The 21873-nt window shown below is 41.8% G+C and overlaps 1 protein-coding gene across 7 annotated transcripts in view; it reads right to left on the reverse strand.

Annotated features, from left to right (window-relative positions):
• Positions 1-21873, reverse strand: part of MTA3 (metastasis associated 1 family member 3) — a 201617-nt gene that overhangs the window by 168087 nt on the left and 11657 nt on the right. The gene's annotated exons all lie outside the window — the stretch shown is intronic.

Raw genomic sequence — 21873 nt, forward strand, 5'->3', positions numbered from 1 at the left:
TCCTATTAGGATTTCGATTGGGACTTCATCAAATTTGTAAGTTAATTTGGGGAGAACACAAACATTTACAATATTGAATATAAACATTTAAAATATAGAATAAGAACACGTCATAGCTCTCCATTCTTATTCAGGCCTTGTTGCATACCCTTCTTTAAGTTTTGGACATTCTTCATATAACAACAACAAAAAAAAACGAAACCTGATGCCATCAAGTTGATTCCCACTCACAGCGACCCTACGGGACAGAGTAGAACTGCCCCATAGAGTTTCCAAGCAGCACCTCATGGATCTGACTGCCGACCTTTTGGTTAGCAGACGTAGCACTTACCCTCTATGCCACCAGGGTTTCCCGTTCTTCATATGGGTATTATATATTTCTTGTTAAATGCACTATAATAAGGATTCTAGAATGGGACATATCTTTTTTCTGACACATTTTCAAATTTGATCATAGGACCACCTGATTTCCATGTTGATGTAGTATTCTGCCAACTTACTAAAAATTCTTTTCAGGTTTTATGAGTTAATTCTCTTGGATATCATATCATGTGTATTTTACCTTGTCTTTTACAGCATTTATACTTCACTTCTTTTTCTTGTCTAGCATTAGTCAACAGCAATGACATGGGAGTCCATGTCTGTTATGGACTGAATTGTGTTCCCCCAAAATGCCCTGTACTGCTTATAACCCCATCTGGGGATAGGTTTCTTTTTTATATTAACAAGACAGTATCAGTGTAAGTTGTGTCTTCTGTCAATTTCTTTTTAGATATAAGAGGGATTATGTAAGCAAGCAAGTAAACAAGCAAGCAAACATGCAGAATACAGATGACACACCATATGATGATTGCAAAGGAACAAGGATCTTCCCCCAGAGTCAAGAGAGAGACAAAACTTCCCCTTAGAGCAGGCACCCTGAATTCGGACTTCTAGCCTCATAAACTGATAGAGAATAAAACTGTTTGTGAAAGCCACTCATTTGTGCTATTTCTGTTAAAACAACACTAGATACTAGGAGAGAATTTGGTGCTGAAAAGTAGGGGCGCTGCTCTAACAAATACCTACAACGTGGAAGTGGTTTGGGAAATGGGTAGTGGATGGAGGCTGGAAGAGTTTTAACGTGCCTAACAGAGTCGGGATCAACTCGAAAGCAGTGGGTTTTAATAGTAAAATCCTACACTGCCTTGAGAGACTGTTGGTATAATTATGGACGTCAAAGATGATTCTGATGAGGGCTCGGGAAGATTTGGGAGCTGTGATAAGAGCTTCTATCACGAACAGAATGTTGCTAGAAATGCGGACGTTAAATGTGCTCCTGTGAGACCTTAAAAGGAAATGATGACCATGTGACTGGACACTGGTGGGAAGGTGATGCTTTTTATGCAGTGTCAAAGAACTTGTCTGAAATATGCTCAAGTGTTTGGTGGCAAGTTTGGAGGACCTGGATATTTCGCTGAGGAAATTTCTAAGCAAGATCTTAAAGGGGCTGTATGGTTTCTCCTTACTGCTTATAGCAAAATAAGAGAGGAAAGAGATGGACTTAAAAACGAACTGTCATCTTGGGGGACATCTAGCTCAACTGACATAACATATGCTACAAAGAAAATGTTCTACATCTGATTGTGGTGAGTACCAACTGGGGTCTTAAAAGCCTGCCAGCAGCCATCTAAGATACATCTACTGGTCCCATCCTGACTGGAGCAAAGGAAAAGGAAGAAGACCAAAAACACAAGGGAAGGGTTAGTCCAAAGGACTAATGGACCACAACTACCACAACCTCCACCAGACTAAGCCCAGAACAACAGGTTAGTGCCGGTTACCACCACCAACTGCTCTGGCAGGGATAACAACAAATCACAGTAAGAGAGAAGAAAGTACAACAAAATTCAAATTCATACACACACAGAAAGACCATGCTTGCTGGAGAAACCCTAAGAGTGTGGCCCCCGGACACACTTTTAACTCAGTACTGAAGTTACTCCTGAGGTTCACCCTTCAGCCAGAGATTAGACAGGTTTATAGGGCCAACGATAACACATGTGAAGGACATGCTTCACAGTTCAAGCATGTGTACAGACTAATGGGCACACCAGCCCAAAAGCAAAGACAGGAAGGCAGAAGGGACAGGAAAACTGGATGAATGGAAACAGGAAGCCTGGGGTGGAGAAGCGGACAGCGTTGACACATCACAGTGTTGGCAGCTGATGTCACAAATAATTTGTGTATTAACTGTTTAATAAGAAACTAATTTGCTCTGTAAACTGTCACCTAAATCACAGTAAGTAAATAAATTGGACAGCCAGGGGGAGGGGGTGGGGGAAATGAACTGTGTAAATGCAAAAAGAACTTGAGGATTTGGAAAATTCTACTGTACAACTAAGGACACGTGCCCTAAAACTCTCACCAAGGAGTTGGTGGCTCAATCATTTGTTAAGATGTAACCAACTACCGGAAACGCTGGTGTCATAGTGGTTAACAGCTACAGCTGCTAAACAAAAGATTGGCAGTTGGAATCCACCAGGTGCTCCTTGGAAACCTTATGGGGCAGTTCTACCCTGTCCTATAGGGTTGCTAAGAGTTGGCACTGACTTGATGGCAATGTGTTTTAACCAACTACCGGGCAGAAAACCTATCTTCTTAGACTGAAGAGGACAGAGATAGGATGAAAGGAAGGAGAGCTGTTTGCCTCTTGGAATTGTGTAGGCACAAAACAGGCCAAAGGAGCTATATTTACTATCCTCTAAGAAAAGTAAAGAACTATGTCTGGAGAAGCTTGGAAACCAACAGAAGTGTTCAAAAGAGCAAGGAAGCAGGGCTCTCTTGACTTCAGAGAGTGGAGTCACATTTCCTACATTTTAAATGGTAGAGCCACAGACTGCTGGATTTCAAAAGGTGGAGCCACAACCTCCTAGGTTTCAAAGAGTCAGATCTTCACCAACTGGGTTCCAGGGTTTGGGGTTGCCATTCATTATGGCCAAGAGAGTGGGGTTAACACCCAAAGGTGAAGGGGTGGGGCTCCCAAGCCCAAGGGGCAAAAGACCGGCCAGGGTCTAGGGGGTGGGGTTCATACTAAGACGGACTAGGAGAACGGGGCTGCCCAAAGCCCAAGGAACGTAGTGGGCCTAGAAGACAGGGCTGAAGCCCAAAGTTGAGCGGCCTCCGCCTGGGATGACCAACAAACACCCAGAGTCTGAGGGACAAGGCTACTGCCTGGATGGTCTGAAAGAAGAGAGGATGATTTTCAAGACTTGAGTACTAATGTAAATCACTCTGCTGAGTTGAGGACTTGATGGTGCCAGATATCCCTCCTTTCCCATCAATTTCTCCCATTAATAATGTGCCTGTCCTACCACTGTACTTTGGAAACAGATAACCTGAATTTCTAGACTTCACAGATTCACAGATGAAGAGGGATTTTGCCCCAAGATGGAATACGCCTTAAGTCTCACCCATATTTGATTTAGATGATTCAGAAGATGAGATTTGGGGCTTGGAGTTGATTTAAGACTTTTGGGATGATGTGATGGGGTGAATGTGTTCTGCATGTGGGAAGGATATGGATTCTGGCGGGCCAACGGGAAGAACGTTATGGATTGAACTGTATCCCCCCCCCAAAAAATATGTACTGTAATTCCTAACCTCTAAGTCTGTGGTTATAATTCCATTTGAGAATGGGTTTTCTTTGTTATGTTAATGAGACAGAATTTATGTAGGGTGTGTCTTTTTTTCCTTAAGAGTGTTTTTTTTTTTTTTAATTTTTATTGTGCCTTAAGTGAAAGTTTATAAATCAAGTCAGTCTCTCACACAAAAACTTATATACACCTTGCTATATACTCCCAACTGCTCTCCCCTAAATGTGTAAGGTATGTCTTAAATCAATCTCTTTTGAGATATAAAAGAGATTAAACAACCAAGGGAGCAAATTTGCTTAATCTCTTTGTTTTCAGAGGATCAAATCTCTTGTGTTACAGCTCTGTAGGAAGATAGAGGACACAGTGTTATCAAACCCTAGAAGGTGGGACCCTGTCTGGCTTGTTAAGACTTACCAATTATCTGGACACCAACCTTTGCGAAAGAGAAAGTAAATTTACTACAATGAACAGAGCAAGGAGCCTGGAGGAAGTTCCTCAGATCCACCTCCCTGAGCTACAGGGAAGCAAGGTTTATATGTGATTTGGGCAGCAAGATGGCAGTGGACCTGGTGTAGTGGGGAGGGTAAATTCTAGAAGACAGCCAGGGAACAGGAGATGACGTGGTTCTTGTAGGGTCTCTCACTTCGGAATAGGGTCCGGGTGATGATTTTCCTTCTGATTCGTTCCTCCTCTTGTTGTGTCCTCTGTTGAGGTCAAACAGTGGTCACAGCTGGCCCACATATAGAGCAGGCCAAATCTGGCTTGGGCTCGTTACAGTGGTCACAGCTGGCCCACATATAGAGCAGGCCAAATCTGGCTTGGGCTCGTTTACGGACTAATGGAGATTTGCTGGCATTTGTATGGTCAGGATACAATACCACATAAAGACCACCAAGGAAGCAAGGAACAAGGGCTGAGAAGCTGGACTATATGAAGAAGACTGGAGGAAGACTCATTAACAACCTGCGATATACAGATGATAAACCTTGCTTGCTGAAAGTGAAGAGGACTTGAAGCACTTACTAATGAAGATCAAAGACCACAGCCTTCAGTATGGGTTACACCTCAACATAAAGGAAACAAAAATTTTCCCAACTGGACCTATAACCAACATTATGATAAATGGAACAAATATTGAAGTTATCAAGGATTTCATTTTACTTGGATCCACAATCAACACCCATGGAAGCAGCAGTCAAGAAATCGAAAGACACACTGCAATGGACATATCTACAACAAAGGATCTCTTTAAAGTTTTAAAAAGCAAAGATATCACTTTAAGAACTAAGGTTCCCCTAAGCCAAGCCACGCTATTTTCAATCGCCTTATACGCATGTAAAAGCTGGGCAATGAATAAGGAAGACCAAAGAATCGAGGCCTTCACATTAAGGTGCTGGTGAAGAATACTGTAAATACATACCATGGACTGTGAGAAGAATGAACAAGTCTGTCTTGGAAGAAGTACAACCAGAATGCTCCTTAGAAGGGAGGATGATGAGACTTTTTCTCAAATACTTTGAACATGTTATCAGGACGAACTAGTCCCTGGAGAAGGACATCATGCTTCAGAAAGTAGAGGGTCATCAAAAAAGAGGAAGACCTTCAACAAGATGGATTGACACAGTGGCTGCAACAATGGGCTCAAGCATAACAATGACCATGAAGATGGCAAAGGATGGTGCAGTGTTTCGTTCTGTTGTACACAGGGTCACTATGAGTCGGACACGACTCGACGGCACCTAACAATAACAACAACAATCTTTTTAAAAGAAGTTGTAATTCTTTTATACTATCCCTTTGAGTCCAAAGACCCTATAAGGTGTATTAAACATTCTTTAGATAATTCTTTGTCATCTCAACAATTCTTACTATTATTCTGCTTGAACTGTAAAACATAAAGTTCCCAATATGAACTCAGACACCAAAACTTTAATAGAAATGCCATTTTATATGGGCGTAATGACTCAGACCAAGATGATAAAAACTGTGTATAGAAGTCACCTCATCTTTAACCTAAAACAAATCGTAACCTTATTGCTTAATCATATTACCACACCTTGAAATGTCTCATTATTTAAAATTTTAGAAACACGGTGTCAGTATCACTTTCTGATTCTACTTAGAATAATAACACGAGATGCTGGAATCATCAATGAACTGGTAAACTATGCGAACAGGACTTAAGGCAGGCAGAATCAGTTTCTACCGAATTCTCTGTTACAGCTAATACTGGTTCTGTAATTCTGAATAGGTATAAATAAATCTTCCCACCTTCCATGAAGCTCTAAATATATGTGTGAGTGTTGGGATGAGAGACAGGAGAAAAAAGAACGGACAATAGTAGTTAAAAAAAAAAAAAACTCTTCTCATTCATTCTGTTTCTCTCTTAAGTCCCAATTTCAGCCAAGAGTAAGTGACACAACTATCAAAAAGGTAGGAAGAAAACTCCAGGGAAGGAAGGGAGTTGTAAGTAAAGTAAAAACTCCTACCTTTTATCAGGTAGGTTAAAGATGAAGGCAACACAAAATTTAATTTTCTAAAGCTTTACATTTAAAAATCATGATCTAAAAGTACATATGGTATGCTGAAAATATCTACAGGATGTAAAAGGTAGGCCATGAAGAGTAGCAAAGAAATTCCTCATTTTAGAAGATACCATCAGCACTGAGAACCCTAAGTGCATCTTTAACTGGTATCATTTCTTCAATCTAAAATTCATTTCCTAATAGATCAGGAGAAATAAGATTGTTTTTAAAACACAATGTAGTTTTCCAAGAGACAGAAAGGGCCACATGAACCAGAGACCTACATCATCCTGAGACCAGAAGAACTAGTTGGTGCCCGGCCACAATCGATGACTGCCCTGACAGGGAGCTCAGCAGAGGACCCCTGAGGGAGCAGGAGAGCAGTGGGATGCAGACCCCAAATTCTCATAAGAAGACCAAACTTAATGGTCTGACTGAGACTGGAGGAATCCCGGCGGTCATGCTCTCCAGACCTTCTGTTGACACAGGACAGGAACCATCCCTGAAGACAACTCATCAGACATGAAAGGGACTGGTCAGCGGGTGGGAGAGAGACGCTGATGAAGAGTGAGCTAATTATATCAGGTGGACACTTGAGATTGTGTTGGCAACTCTTGTCTGGAGGGGGGATGGGAGGATAGAGAGAGAGGGAAGCCGGCAAAATTGTCAAGAAAGGAGAGACTGAAAGGGCTGACTCAAGACGGGGAGAGTAAGTGGGAGTAGGGAGTGAGATGTATGTAAACTTATATGTGACAGACTGATTGGATTTGTAAACGTTCACTTGAAGCTTAATAAAAGTTATTATAAAAAAAAAAAGAAAAAAAAAAAAAAACACAATGTACTCTGGTTATCAGATGTGACGGCTAAAGTTATGTCAACTTGGCTAGGCCATGACACTCAGTGGTTTGGTAGATGTTGTGTAATCATCCTCCATTTTGTGATCTGATGTGAGGAGTCAATTAGCTGAAAAGGGAATTTCCTTGGGGGTGTGGCCTGCATCCAATATACACCCAGTCCTCACTCAGTGACATGGTTAGGTTCCAAAGACGAGGTCACTGGGTGAAAATCAGCGTTATGAGAAAATGGAGGATGACAGGGAAGGTAAGGAAGCAAAGCGCCCCTCATACTCTTCCTCAGGGTTGGCGGGTGATGCGCCCACTGCAGCGGGTCCACTTCAACCCCCTCCTCCTTTTCACTCCCCTTCCCCTCCTTCTCTCCCCTGGCTCCCAACTCCTCCCCTGCCACCTCTCCCTCCTTCCTTCTACGCACTAAGTCTCCTCCTCCTTTCACTCTGCAGCGCACCAGGTCAGGGACTAGTTGGAGCACAGGGGCTAGTGCCAGAGCACAGCTCCACAGAGCCCGGCGGATCAGTCAAGCTGGAGGGACTCAAGTGCCATCAGGCTCACGCCCAGGTCAGGACTGCACAGGAGCACCAAGCCAGGCCCAGGGCCACTTCCGCACTGCCCCCCAATTCCCAGACAAACTGCTAGCCCTCCTGGCTCACCCCCACTGCTCCACGCCACCCTAAGTCGGGAGTTGGGCACTGGCACCCACCACTGGGAAATAAGTCCCAGGAACCCAGGGTACTTCCTGTGGGTGGGCTGGCGCTGGTATGGGAGGAGGTCCATGGGAGGTGGGGGTGACACCATGAGTCCCTGCACTGGTAACACCAACCCTACTGACGTCATTAGCCAGCATTAGTCTCGCCTCACACTTAAGCCTTTGTTACTGCCAGACACACGTCATTAATGCACAAAATAGTTGGGTAGTAGATTTTTTACTATTGTTGTAAATACAAAATGTCAGACAATGGCACAGCTGATAAGTGAGGAGTAGGTGTATATGGATATTCTGGCAAAGCTTGCTTTCTCTCAATCCTGCTTCTGACGTGTCATCTCTTGACCTCTGGTTCTTAGTATGTGAGCTATCAGCCTGTTGTCTGACCTGCCAACTTTGGGCTCAACAGCTCCTGCAACCACGTGAGTTAGGGGAAGCCTCCAGCCTGACGCCTGACCCACAGATTCGGGACCTGCCAGTCTCCACAACTGCATGAGCCAATTGCTTGAAATAATCTCTCTGCATATATATTTATTTATATACACTATACTGGTTTTGCTCCTCTAGAGAACCCGGGGAAACCCTGGTGGTATAGTGGTTAAGTGCTATGGATGCTAACCAAAAGGTCAGCAGTTCGAATCCACCGGGTGCTCCTTGGAAACTCTATGAGGCAGTTCTACTCTGTCCTATAGGGTCGCTATGAGTCGAAATCGACTCAACAGCAGTGGGTATAGTGGGTAGAGAACCTGGAGTAAGACATTTGGTACTGAGAGTGGTTCTACAGGAACAAAATCGTAAGGATGAGTTTTCTGAATTAGTTCTCAAGTCTGTCTAGTCATAAAGGCACTGATGACTCTGCCTCCAATAGTAAAGAGGGCACTGCTAATCCATCGCATGAGGCGGCAACAGAAATACACAAAATATCACCACCAATGGATCAAATATTTGTGAAAGACAAGGCTCTGGGTGATTGCATATTTGATACTTTTCTACAATTTTGTCAGAATAGAAAGTATAAGAAAGCTGGCTGGTCAGTCCTACTTTCGCTAGACAAGTGGTGAAATAAAGGGATGAGCTCAAAGCTTCAGAGTCACAGCTCAGGCACAACCTAAAAGACCTTAAAGTTGCCCACCTGTGCCCTGACAGAAAACCTTATTTCTTGTAGTAACAGAGTCGATACTGCCAAAAACCAAATCCACAGTCTTATTGAAATAGTGGCTGAACTGCAATGCCAACTGAATTTCCAACCTCGAATAGTCTGAATTTAAAGTGAGGGCATTGATTGGGAAGAAATGAGATCCTGAAACTTGGGGTGGGGACATACAGGCCGATAATCAGGAAGCTAGGGACACTCAGCCCTCACTCCAGCCATGGAACCAGCCCTCTCACTACCATCTGAAGAGATTACTCCATCTTTGTCTGCTAAGTCACCCTCCCCAGTTAAACCATTATCCCTTCCACCTCCATCTGATGGGATTAACCCAGCTATGCCTGAAGAATCTTTGTCTGAGATATCCTCTGGGGTGGCGCCTGGGGTGCTGCCTGGGCATCACCTGAGGCAGATGCCTTACAAGACATTGCTGAATGTCCACAGGGCCCAACCCCAACACCCATTTTTGCTTCTAGACCTATAAACTACACTTAAGTCCCAGTGAGCCCCAAGAAGTACAAAGTATGACCCATGAGGAGGTATGCTGCATTTTAATAGAACTGCTTGATTTTTCTAATACATACAAACAAAAACCTGGAAAATAAGTGTGGGAATGGCTATTAAGGGTGTGAGAACATAAAAGTGAATCAGTCTGGGTTTATTGATATGGGCCCACTAAGCATAGATCCTTCATTCAGTGTTTCAGCTCAAGGTGTTAGAGAAGGACCTAACAGTTTATTTGGTTGGTTCACCGAAGCATGGATTAAACGGTAGCCTACACTAAATCAAGCTGAAATGCCAGACCTGCTTTGGTATGCTGTCAAAGGTGTTCAAAGAATTAGGGAAACTGGTATGTTAGAGTAGGTTTATCAGTTGGACCCACAGACCCACCCACAGGGTGACCAGAGGACACACCTTTTACCACAAAGGTGGGGAATAAATTCGTGAAGGGAGCCCCAGCATCCTTGAAGACTGTTGTGATTACTATTTTATATGTCAGATTTGACAGTGGGAATGGCCCAAACTCAATTGAAACACCTAACAGGGCTAACTGGACCCAGTAATGGTAGATGCCAAGTGGCGACGCTTAATCAGCAAAGACAAGGTGGGAGCAGTTACCATAATGGACAGCAGAGTGAAAGGAGTAATCAGAACAGTCTGACCTGTATGGGCTTACAGCATTAGCTACTTAAGCATGGAGTCCCCAGGTATGAAATAGATGGGAAATCTATTAAATATTTACTTGATCTGTACAAGCAGGAGAATTCTAGATCAAGTGAATGGCAGTCTAACTTGAATTGCCAGAACAGAGAGTCACAGCCCCTCAATCAAGTCCCAGACTTGAGCCAGTTTACAGATCTACAACCCCTTGAATAAAGGGGAGCCCAGGTCCCCTTGAAGAAAGACCCCACTACACTGGGAAAATTTATACGGCTAATCGTCTCCCAGCCTTCCCCTAAGGGGATCTATAGCCTTTTAAGAGTGTAACGGTTCACTGGGGAATAGGAAATAATCTCAGACTTTTTGATGATTACTGGACACTGGCTCTGAACTGACACTACTTCCAGGAGACCCAAAATGTCACTGTGGCCCACCTGTCAGAATAGGAGCATATGGAGGTCAGGTTATTAATAGAGTCTTAGTTCATGTCCATCTCACAGTAGGTTCAGTGTGTCCCCAAATCCATTCCCAGTTCCAGGATGCATAATTGGAATACACATACTCGGCAATGGCAAAACCCCCACAATGAATCACTGACATGTGCAGTAAGGGCTATTATGGTAGGAAGACAGGTGGAAGCCATTAGAACTGCCCCTACCTATGAAAATAATTAACCAAAAGCAATACTGCATTCCTGGAGGGACTGCAGAGACTAATGCTACTATCAAGGACCTGAAGAGTGCAGGGGTGATGATTTCCACCATATCCCCATTTAAATTGCCTATTTAAATATGCAAAAAAACGGATCTTGGAGAACAACAGAGGATTACAGAAAACTTAACTAGGTGACGACTCTAAATGCAGTGGCTGTTCCAGATGTGATTTCATTGCTTGAGCAAATTAATACACCTCCTGGTACCTGGTAGGGTGGCTATGAGTCAGAGATGACTCGACAGCAACGAGTTCGGGGGTTTTTTGTTTTTGTTACCTATACGCAGCTACTGATCTGGCCAAAGCCTTTTTCTTGGTTCTGGTGTCAAAGGAACACCAGAGGTCGTATGCCTTCAGCTGGCAAGGCCAACAATACGCCTTCACTGTCCTATCTAAGAAGTTTACCAACTCCAGTCCTATGGCATAATTTAGTACAAAGGAGACTTTCCCTTTCACAAGATGCTACACTGGTCCACTACATTAATAACATGTTGATCAGACCTAGTAAGGAAGAAGTATCAATGACTCTACACTTATTGGTAAGACATCTGCATGCTAGACGGTGGGAAATTAATCTGACAAAACTTCAGGCACCTTTCTCCTCAGTGAAATTTCTAGGGGTCGAGTGGTGTGGGGCACGTCAAGATATTCCTTCTAAACTGAAAGGTAAGCTGTTATATCTGGCCCATCCTACAACTAAAAAGGATAAACAATGCCTGGGGGGCCTCTTTGGATTTTGGATGCAACATATCCTTTATTTGATTGTGCTACTCCAGCCTACTTATCAAGTAACTTGAAAAGCTGCTGGTTTTGAGTGGGGCCCACAACAAGAGAAGGCTCTGCAACAGGTTCAGGCTGCCATGCAAGCCACTCTGCAACTTGGGCCATATGGTCCAGCTGATCCAATGGATCCTGAAGTGGCAGGGGCAGATAGAGATGCTGTCTGGAGCCTTTAGCAGGTCCCTATTGGTGAATCACAGTGCAGACCCTTAGGATTTTGAAGCAAAGCTCTGCCATCCTCTGCAGATAACTACTCTCCTTTTGAGAAACAGCTTTTGGCTTGTTACTGGGCCTTAGCAAAGACTGAACACTTAACCAAGGGCTGCAAAGTCACAATGCGGCCTCAGCTACCCATTATGAACTGGGAGTTTGTTGTCTGACCCACTGAGTCATAAAGTCGGACGTGTACAGCACCACTCCATCATTAAATGGAAGTGGTATCTATGACATTGGGCTCAAGCAGGACTTGAAGGCACAATTACATGAGGAAGTGGTCCAAATGTCCTCCCTACTCCTGTCCCATTATCTTCCTTCTCCCAGTCTGCACCTATGGCCTCATGCGGAGTTCCTTACAATCAGTTGACTGAGGAAGAGAAAATGCATGCCTGGTTTACAGATGCTTCTGTACGATATGCAGACACCACTTGGAAGTGGACAGGGGCAGCATTGCAGCCCTTTTCTGGGACCTCCCTGAAGGGCCACAGTAAAGGGAAATCCTCCTAATGGGCAGAAAGTTGAGCAGTGCACTTGGTTGTTCATTTTCTTGAAAGGAGAGATGGCCAGACGTGTGAATGCATACTGATTCATGGGCTGTGGCCAGTGGTTAGGCTGGAGGAAACTTGAAAAGAACATGATTGGAAAATTGGTGAAAAGGAGGTATGGGGATGAGGAATGTGGACAGACCTCTCTGCATGGGCCAAAGAAGTGAAGAGATTTGCATCACATGTGAATGGTCACCAAAACGTGACCTCAGAGGAGGCTTTTAAAAACCAAGTGGATAGGATGACACATTCTGTGGATACCAATCAGCCTCATTCCCCAGCCACTCCTGTATTGCCCGACGGGCTCATGAACACAGTGAACATGGTGGCAGGGATGAGGGGTGAGGGTTATACATGGGCTCAACAACATGGACTCCCGCTCACCAAGACCGACAAGGCTACAGCTACTACCGAGTGCTCAATCTGCCAGCAGAAGAGACCAACACTGAGCCCCCAATATGGTACTACTCCTAGGGGAGATCAGCCAGCAATCTGGTGGCAGGTTGATTATACTGAACCACTGTCATTGTGGAAGGAGCAGCGTTTTGCTCTTACTGCAACGGACTTAATCTGGATATGTATTTGCCCTCCTTGCATGCAATGCTTCTGCCAAAACTACCATCCAAGGATTTACAGGATGCCTTATGGTATCCCACACAGCATTGCCTCAGATCAATTTCACAGGAATTGAAGTGCGGCAATGGGCCCATGCTCATGGAATTCAGTGGTCTTACTATGTACATAGGTTCCTATAAGTTAGAACTGACTCAACGGCATCTCACAATAACGACAACGCTCCCCATCATCCTGAAGCAGCTAGCTCGGCAGAACAATGGAATGGCCTTCTAAAGACACAATTACAGCACCAGCTACGTGGCAATACCTTGCAGGGTTGGGGCAACATTCTCTAGAAAGCTGTATATGCTTTATGTTAGCGTCCAATATATGGTGCTACTTCTCCCAAAGCCAAGATTCATGGGTCCAGGAATTAAGGGGTAGAAAAGGGAGTGACACCACTCCCTATTACCCCTAGCGGCCCACTTGCAACATTTTTGCTTCCTGTCCCCATGACCCTATGCTCTGCAGGTCTAGAGGTCTTAATTCCAAAGGGAGGAATGCTTCCACCAAGAGACACATCACTGAGTCCACTGGACTGGAAGCTAAGAATGCAACCAGGCTACTTTGGGTTCTTCAAGCCTCTGGAGGAACAAAGAAGGGAGCTACCATATTGGCTGGTGTGATTGATCCTGATTACTAAAGATAAACAGGGTATTACATAATGGAGGTAAAGAAGAGTATGTCTGGAATATACGAAATCCATTAGGACGTATCTTGGTACAACCATGCCCTGTGATTAAAGTCAATGGAAAACTACAGTAACTCAAGTCCGACATGCCTACTAATGGCCCAGACCCTTCAGGACTGAAGGTCTGAGTCACCCCACCAGACAAAGAACCATGACTAGCTGAGGATGCTTGCTGAGAACAAAGAGAATATGGAATGGGTGGTAGAAGAAGGTAGTTCTAAATACCAGGTTATGACCACATGACTAGTATATATATATGTGTGTATATATATATATACACACACAAACACACACATATCTATACATACATATATACAGCAAACATCTTTACTTCCTCCTTTATTCAGTTACTTTTTATTAAATATAAGATATAAACAGTCCAAGTGCGTTCTAGGTTATACATGTTAGGCCCAAGTGTAACTTTATAATTCTCTTTAATTAGAGATTATGTATGGTTTAAGGAGATGTGCAGAGTTGCCAAGTTGACAAGGGGTGGACTGCGATGGTTAAAGTTATGTGTCACTTGGCTAGGCCATGATTCACTGTAGTTTGGCAGGTATTATGTACTATATTTTTACACAAATTACATGTACGTCATACTTTCTCTTTTTGCCAACTGCGCAACTCCTCACACATTATTTTCCTATGCACGCTATGTGTGTTACATGTGCGTGCACATTATTTGCATGGGCATGTTATTTGTCAAAATACAGTAATCATCCTCCATTTTGTGATGTGATGTGAGCAATTAGTTTAAAGGGGAGTTTCCTTGGGAGTGTGGCCTGCATCGAATATAAATGAATGCTCTGGCAAAGCTCACACTGTCTTGATCCTGCATCCAACTCATCGTCTTCTGACTGCCGGTTCTTGGGACAAGAGCCAGCAGCCTGCCGTCTGACCTGCCGATTTTGGGTTCATCAGCCCCTGCAACCATGTGAGTCAGGAGAAGCCTCCAGTCTGAGGCCTGACTGACGGATTTGGGACTTGCCAGCCTCCACAACTGCATGAGCTATTTTCTTGAAATAACTCTCTCTATGAATACATATACGCGTCACTGGTTTTTCTCCTCTACAGAACTCAGCCTAAGACATCAAAGAAATTACTTTAGAATAAAAGAATAGGTAACAAGTACTCAACTCAGATTTCTTTTTTTAATTCTTAAAAATACACCACAAAATAGTCCCATCTGTTAACTGTGCTCCATGATCTAGGTATAGCATCACTCCTCTCTCAAAAGAGAGTACATCCCCTAGCTCCCAGGCTACGGTCTCCATAGGCCATTTCCCAGTAAAAGAAACAAAAAAGAGGAGCCTAGAACATATTGCTGTGTCAGAAAGCAAGAAGGACATCAAAAACAACTGGTGTCGTTTCAAAATGACTCGGGAACCAACGTGAATTTAAGCCACACTGACTGAAGACAGGATGATTTGAATATTGATAGAATAATAATCGATAATACATATAAAATGTCTAAACCTATGACTTCATAATGAAACTAAAAAAGAGATGAATCAGTGACCTCTGAAGGATGCCAGGCAACCAACTCATTATTTTTTCTCTTTCTTTTACTGTGGTGAAAACATAAACACCAAAATATTGGCCAACACAACAACTTCCACATTTACAACTCAGTAACATGGACTACGGTTTTCACGTCGTGTCACCTTTACCGCTACCCTCATCCAAAACATTCCACCACCGTAAACATGAACTCAGTGTCCCCCAAACAAAACCAACTCATTATTTTTGAAAACTAGTAACTAAGGGGGGGAGCAGTGCCATAGAAAAACATGATGCATTTAACCTGTCTTTCTAATGAGATCTGAACCTGAAGGTAACCAAGTATGTGACAGAATATTCTCTTTACAGAAATATTCCAGCTAATAAACGAAGAATAATAGAATTAAAAATACAATTTTTACAACTTTAATGAATGAACCAATTAAGGCAATGATCAATCAAGTAATGCTGATAACATTACAAAAAGACAGCAAAAACAATTTTTTAATCTGAAAAGTGTACAGATTAGGTATTAAAACTGTAACAATATTAATTTTCTGATTTTAATAATCATAATGAGGTTAGGTATAAGAATGTCCTTGTTTTCAAGAGATACAAATTAAAGTATGCAGGTGTTAGTGGAAATACATCTACAACTTACTCTCGATTGGTTTAAGAAATAATTGTAATAATATGAAAATATGTAGAGAGAATAATAGAGTAAATACAATAAACACTAGGGAATCTTAGTAAAGAGTATATGGGAACTCTTTGGAATATTTTCAGTAACTTCTGTAAATCTAAAGTTATTTCAAAACAAAATGTTGAAAAAAGAACAACAAAACATTATGTCCGTTCCCTCCCTCCACCCACCCACCCACCTACCCACCCACACACAACCCTGAATCTAATAAAGCCTCTAGAATCTGGATTTAACTACCAAGCTATAAAAAACCACAGTAAAGAAGACCACAGAGATGCAATCAATAAAATTCTTACTGAAGGAAACCCTATAGGACAAATGACTTGGTGTCTTCAACAAAATATTGTGAGACAACATGTATGTGTAGATACACAGACTCACAAACTTAAGAATGTCTACACAAAACTTGTACTTAAACCTCCACAGCACCATGATTCATAACAGCCAAAAAGTAGCAACAACACGTATGTCTAACAACAGATGAATGGATAAAATGTGTTATATCCATACGATGGAAAATTATTCAGTCATAAAAGGTAATGAAGTACAAGAATGCAAACAGAAACCTGCACACCAATGTTCACTGCAGCACTTTTCACAACAGCCAAAGGTGGAAACAACCAAAACTCCTATCAACAGGTGAAGGGATAAACAAAACATGGTATATACATATGGCGGACTATTGCTCAGCCATAAAGAGAAATGAAGTCCTGATGCATGCCACTACGTGGATCAACCCGGAAAACATTATACTGAGTGCAATCAGTCAGTCACAAATGGACAAATATTATATGATCTCATTTATATGAAATATGCAAATTTATAGAAACCAAAGATTATTAGTGATTGCCAGGGGTGGGAGGGAGGGACAAGGGAGGAGTTTTTGCTTAGGGGGCACTGAGTTTGTGTTAATGGCGGTGGAATAATTTGAAATAATTTGAAAAAGGATAGTGAGAACGATTGCATAAGATAATAATCAATGTCACTGAATTGTACATACAGAAATTGTTGAATTGACATGTTTTGTATATATTTTCACAATAAAAAAAGTAATGAAGTGCTGATTTATACTACAACAATGATAAACCTTACAGTAATAACTACTAAAAAACAGATGTGTGGTTACACAGATAAATATGTATGCAAGAAGGCGCATATGAACATATGGGAGTGCATGTGCAGCTGTTATCTGTAGGTATACATATACACACGCATACATATCCATACAGAAAATAAAGCACACAGGGGCCATGGTTCAGACATAACCAAACACTTCATGGGACTGGTTTATTGGGTTTGAGAGCTTACGACCATAGTCTCGTGGGGCAACTCACTCAACTGGCACAATATAATTCATAAAGGCAATGTTCTACATCCTAGTTTGGTGAGTAGCATCTGCAGTTGTAAAAGCTTGCAAGCAGTCATCTAAGATACAGCTATTGGTCTCTAATCTAATCATCTGGAGCAAAAGAGAAAGGATACCAAAGACTCAAAAAAGAAACTAGTCTGTAAGACTAATAGTCTATATGAAACATGGCCCCACGTACCTTGAGACCAGAAGAAATAGATGGTGCCCAGCTATCACTACTGATGGTTCTGACCAGGGACACAACAATGATTGCAGACAAAACAGGAGAAAATTTTAGAACAAAACTTAAATTCCTAAAATAAGGCCTGACATACTGGACCAGTAAAGACTACAGGAATCCCCGAGACTATCACTCTGGAATATTCCTTAAACTTGGAACCCAAACCATTCCCAGAAGTCAACTTTCAGCCAAATGAAAGAGTGGTTCATAAAATAAATAATATCACCCGTGAGTACTGTGCTCCTCTGAACAATCACATAAACGAGACCTAATGGTTAATATTTACCCTAGACCAAAGATGAGAAGGTAAGGCGAGACCCAAAAAAAAAACACCCACTGCCGTCGAATCAATTCTGACTCATAGCAACCCTACAGGACAGAGCAGAACTGCCCCAAAGCATTTCCAAGGAGCACCTGGCAGATTCGAACTGCCAACCTCTCTGCTAGCAGCCGGAGTACTTAACCACTACGCCACCAGGGTTTCCTAGGGGAGACAAGGAAGCTGAATTAATGGAAACCAAACAGCCAGAATGAAAATAATGAGAATGCTGACGCATTGTGAAAAGTGTAACCAATGTCACTGAACAATAAGTATGGAAGCTGTTACATAAGAACTTAATTTGTGTAAACTTTCACCAAAAACACAATATTAAAAAAAAAAAAAAAAAAACACAATAAAAAATATTGATAAACCTTGAAGACATTATGGTAAGCGAAATAAGGCAGTTCCAAAAGGATAAATACTATATGATCCCACTGACATGAAGTATCTAGGACAGGCAAATATATAGAGACCAAAGCATATTAGTGGTCATGGTGGGGGAGGAGCAGGAGGGAAGGGAAAGAGGAACTCAATGCTTAGAAGACACTGAGCTTCTGGTAAGGGTAACGGGGAAATTTGTAAATGGATAATGGTAATGGTTGAGCAACATGATAAACATAACTAAGAACTAACGTCACTGAATTGTACACGGATGCTGAAATGGCAAACAATTTGTTACCTGTGTATTATCACAATAAAAAAAAAGTAATGAAGTACTAACCCGAGCTACAACACTGATGAACCTTGAAAACATGCTAAGGGAAAACCAGGCACAAAAAGCCACATATTGTATGATTCCATGTATATAAAATGTCCAGAACAGGCAAATCCACAGAGATAGAAAGTGCATTAGTCCTTGCCAGTGGCAGGGAGGGGCAGTAGGTAGTCACTGCTAAGGCGCACAGGGTTTCTTTTTGGGTGATGAAACAGTCCTTAACTAGTGGCGGTGGCTACACAATTCTGTAAACATACTAAAAACCATTAAATTGGACACCTTAAAAGGTCGAATTTCATGCTATGCGAATTATATCTTCATTAAAACAGAAACACAGACCAAAAAAGGCTCTTATCAACTAATCACAATCTATGATTGGATCCAATTTAAATAAAGAAATTATAAAAAGGAAAAAATATTGTACAATAATAGGACAAATGTGAAAATTAACTGGATATTTGATGACACTAAGAAATTAATTTTTTATGAGATAATAATGATATGGTAGCTATGTTTAAAGAGTCCTAAAGGATCAGCGAGAGTTCCCTTAGATGCCGCAAACAGGTAATGCACTCAGCTGCTAACCAAAACACTGGAGGTTCAAGTCCACATAGAGGTGCCTCTGAAGAAAGGCGTGGAGATCTACTCCCCAAAAACCAACCCTGGAAAATTCCGTGGAGCACCCTTCTATGCTGACGCATGCCGGGCTGCCATGAGCCAGAATCGGTTCAACAGCAACTGTTTTTAAACGATCACTGAACGTTAAAACTAGTGGTTTGACCAAAGACAAGGTATTTACATAGCTGCCAAGTATCTCCTCCAAAATAACTCACTGAAAGCAAAGGGACGCCACCTTAACCAAGCCATCAAACCAAACATTAGGACCAACCCACACCACGTGCCCTCTGCTCTGAGGCACAGAGAACACATCACTTCTGTGACATTCCTAACACAAGTCCATGACCTGAACCTTATCATGAGAGAACAGCAAACCCAAACTGAGAGACGTTCTACTAAAGAACTGGCCTGTAATCTTCAAAAATGTCAAGGCCAAAATCACACACACACACACACAAAAATACTGAGGAAGTGTTCAACATTAAGAGAGACACGACGATTAGATGCAATGCTTGAACCTGGATTTGAGCCTAGCTAGACCAAGGAAAAAACATAATAGCTATAAAGAACATTGATGGGGCAATTGAAGAAATCTGAATACGCACTGTGAACGAGATAATAGTTTTGTGTCAATACCAGATTTCCTGATTTGTTAACTGTATTGTAGTTATAGAAAAGAATCTCCTTGTACTTACAAAAAACACATTGAAGTCTATAATTTATTCTCCAACAGTTGAGAAAAGAAACGCATAAGTTTATAAAAACATGAATATAGATGTACGTATGTATAGCACATATAACGGTAAATATAATATACAGCTACACATAATATGAAGCCCTAGTAGCGCAGTGGTTAAGAGCTACGGTGGGCTACGGCTGGCAGCTCAAATCCACCAGCCGCTCCTCGGAAACTCTATGGGGCAGTTCTACTCTGTCCTATAGGATCACTATGAATTGGAATTGACTGAAGGGCAATGGGTTCTTTTTATATATAATGTATTAATATATACAAATATATGACATATATATAAATATATATATTAAATATATATATAAAACCCAAACAGAGTAGAACTGCCCCATAGAGTTTCCAAGGAGCGCCTGGTGGATTTGAACTGCTGACCCTTTGGTTAGCAGCCGTAGCACTTAACCACTATGCCACCAGGGTTTCCAAATATATATATAAAAAAAAATAAGCATATATATATATAAAGAAAATGGACCAATAAGCAACATCATGATAAATGGAGAAAAGACTGAAGTTGCCAAGGATTTCATTTTACATGGATCCACAATCAACATCCACTGAAGCAGCAGGCAAGAAATCAAAGGATGCATTGCACTGGGCAAACCTGCTGCAAAACATCTCTTTAAAGTGTTAAAGAGCAATGATGTCACTTTGAGGACTAAGATGCACCTGACCCAAGCCATGGTGTTTTCTACTGCCTCATACGCATGTGAAAGCTGGACAAGGAATAAAGAAAACCAAAGAAGAACTGAGGCCTTTGAATTATGGTGCTGGTGAAGACTATTGAAGGTATTATGGGATGCCAGAAGAACAAAAAAATATATCTTGGAAGAAGTACAGCCAGAACGCTCACTAGAAGCGAGGATGGCGAGGCTTTGTCTCATACACTTTGGACGTGTTATTAGGGGGGACCAATCCCTGGAGACGGACATCATCCTTGGTACAGTAGAGGGTCAGTGCAAAAGAGGAAGACCCCCAACAAGGACAGGCTGACACAGTAGCTGCAACAATGGGCTCAAGCATAATGACTGTGAGGATGACTCAGGACTGGGCAGAGTTTTGTTCTGTTGTACATAGAGTCTAGAGTCACTATGAGTCGGAGCCAACTCAACAGCACCTAACAGCAACAATATAATGATACGTATATATATCATTTTATATACGTATGTGTGTGTATATATATGTATGTATGCATGTTACTGGGTGGGTATGTATAATGATAAAGCCAACAGGGCAAAATCTTAATTATCGCTTAATCTAGGTAATGGTACATGGGAGTTCTCTGTGTATTCTTGCCACTTTTCTATAAGTTTGAATGAAACATTTCTTTTAGAAATACATACTGAAGTATTTACAGATGAAATGTTTAAGATTTCTCTGACGTGCTTCAAGATAACGGGGCAAGTGAGTAGGAGGATAGATGAATCACGTTGGTTGTGTATTGACAACTATAGAAGCTGAGTGTTGGGACATACAATTTGCTGTATTATTCTCTCCACTTTTGCTATGTCTGAAAATTTGTGTAATAAAAAGTTTTAAAAGACTCCATAATGAAAAGAGTCTTTTTTTTAATGGCTCCGGAAGATTAAGCAGCCTACACCCAGAGCTGCAGTTTTTAACTTTTCCAACATACCACTTTCTCTCCATTAATCGTCCCTTAGAATCTCTTCATAAAGCGTGTACCATTCCGGCATTTTATTCTGAGTTCCCCCTGCCTAAAGTGTTAGTGAATACCAACAGAAATAAAATAAGGCACCTCTACCCCACCATACGTGGACATACAGTTACCTGTAACAAGACAGTGAATGAAAACAGACAAATGTAGATAGGGGTAATCCTCTCAAAGAGATGGTCTATAAATGCCTGTATTATTACACACTCATTATGAGCTGTTCCTCATATCATTTAATCCTCACCTCAACACTGAGGTAATTTTTAGAATCTCCATTTTTCCCAAGAGGAAAATGAAGACCTAGGAGAAGTTAAGACATTTTCGCAAGTCAAGCAGTGAATGGCAGACCAGAATTTGAACCCAGATCTTTCTCTAAAAGCACATATTACCACTAAATCATCTGACTTATGCTTAAGTCTC

This window comes from Elephas maximus, chromosome 26, assembly GCF_024166365.1.
Source record: "Elephas maximus indicus isolate mEleMax1 chromosome 26, mEleMax1 primary haplotype, whole genome shotgun sequence".
Classification (NCBI taxonomy): domain Eukaryota; kingdom Metazoa; phylum Chordata; class Mammalia; order Proboscidea; family Elephantidae; genus Elephas; species Elephas maximus.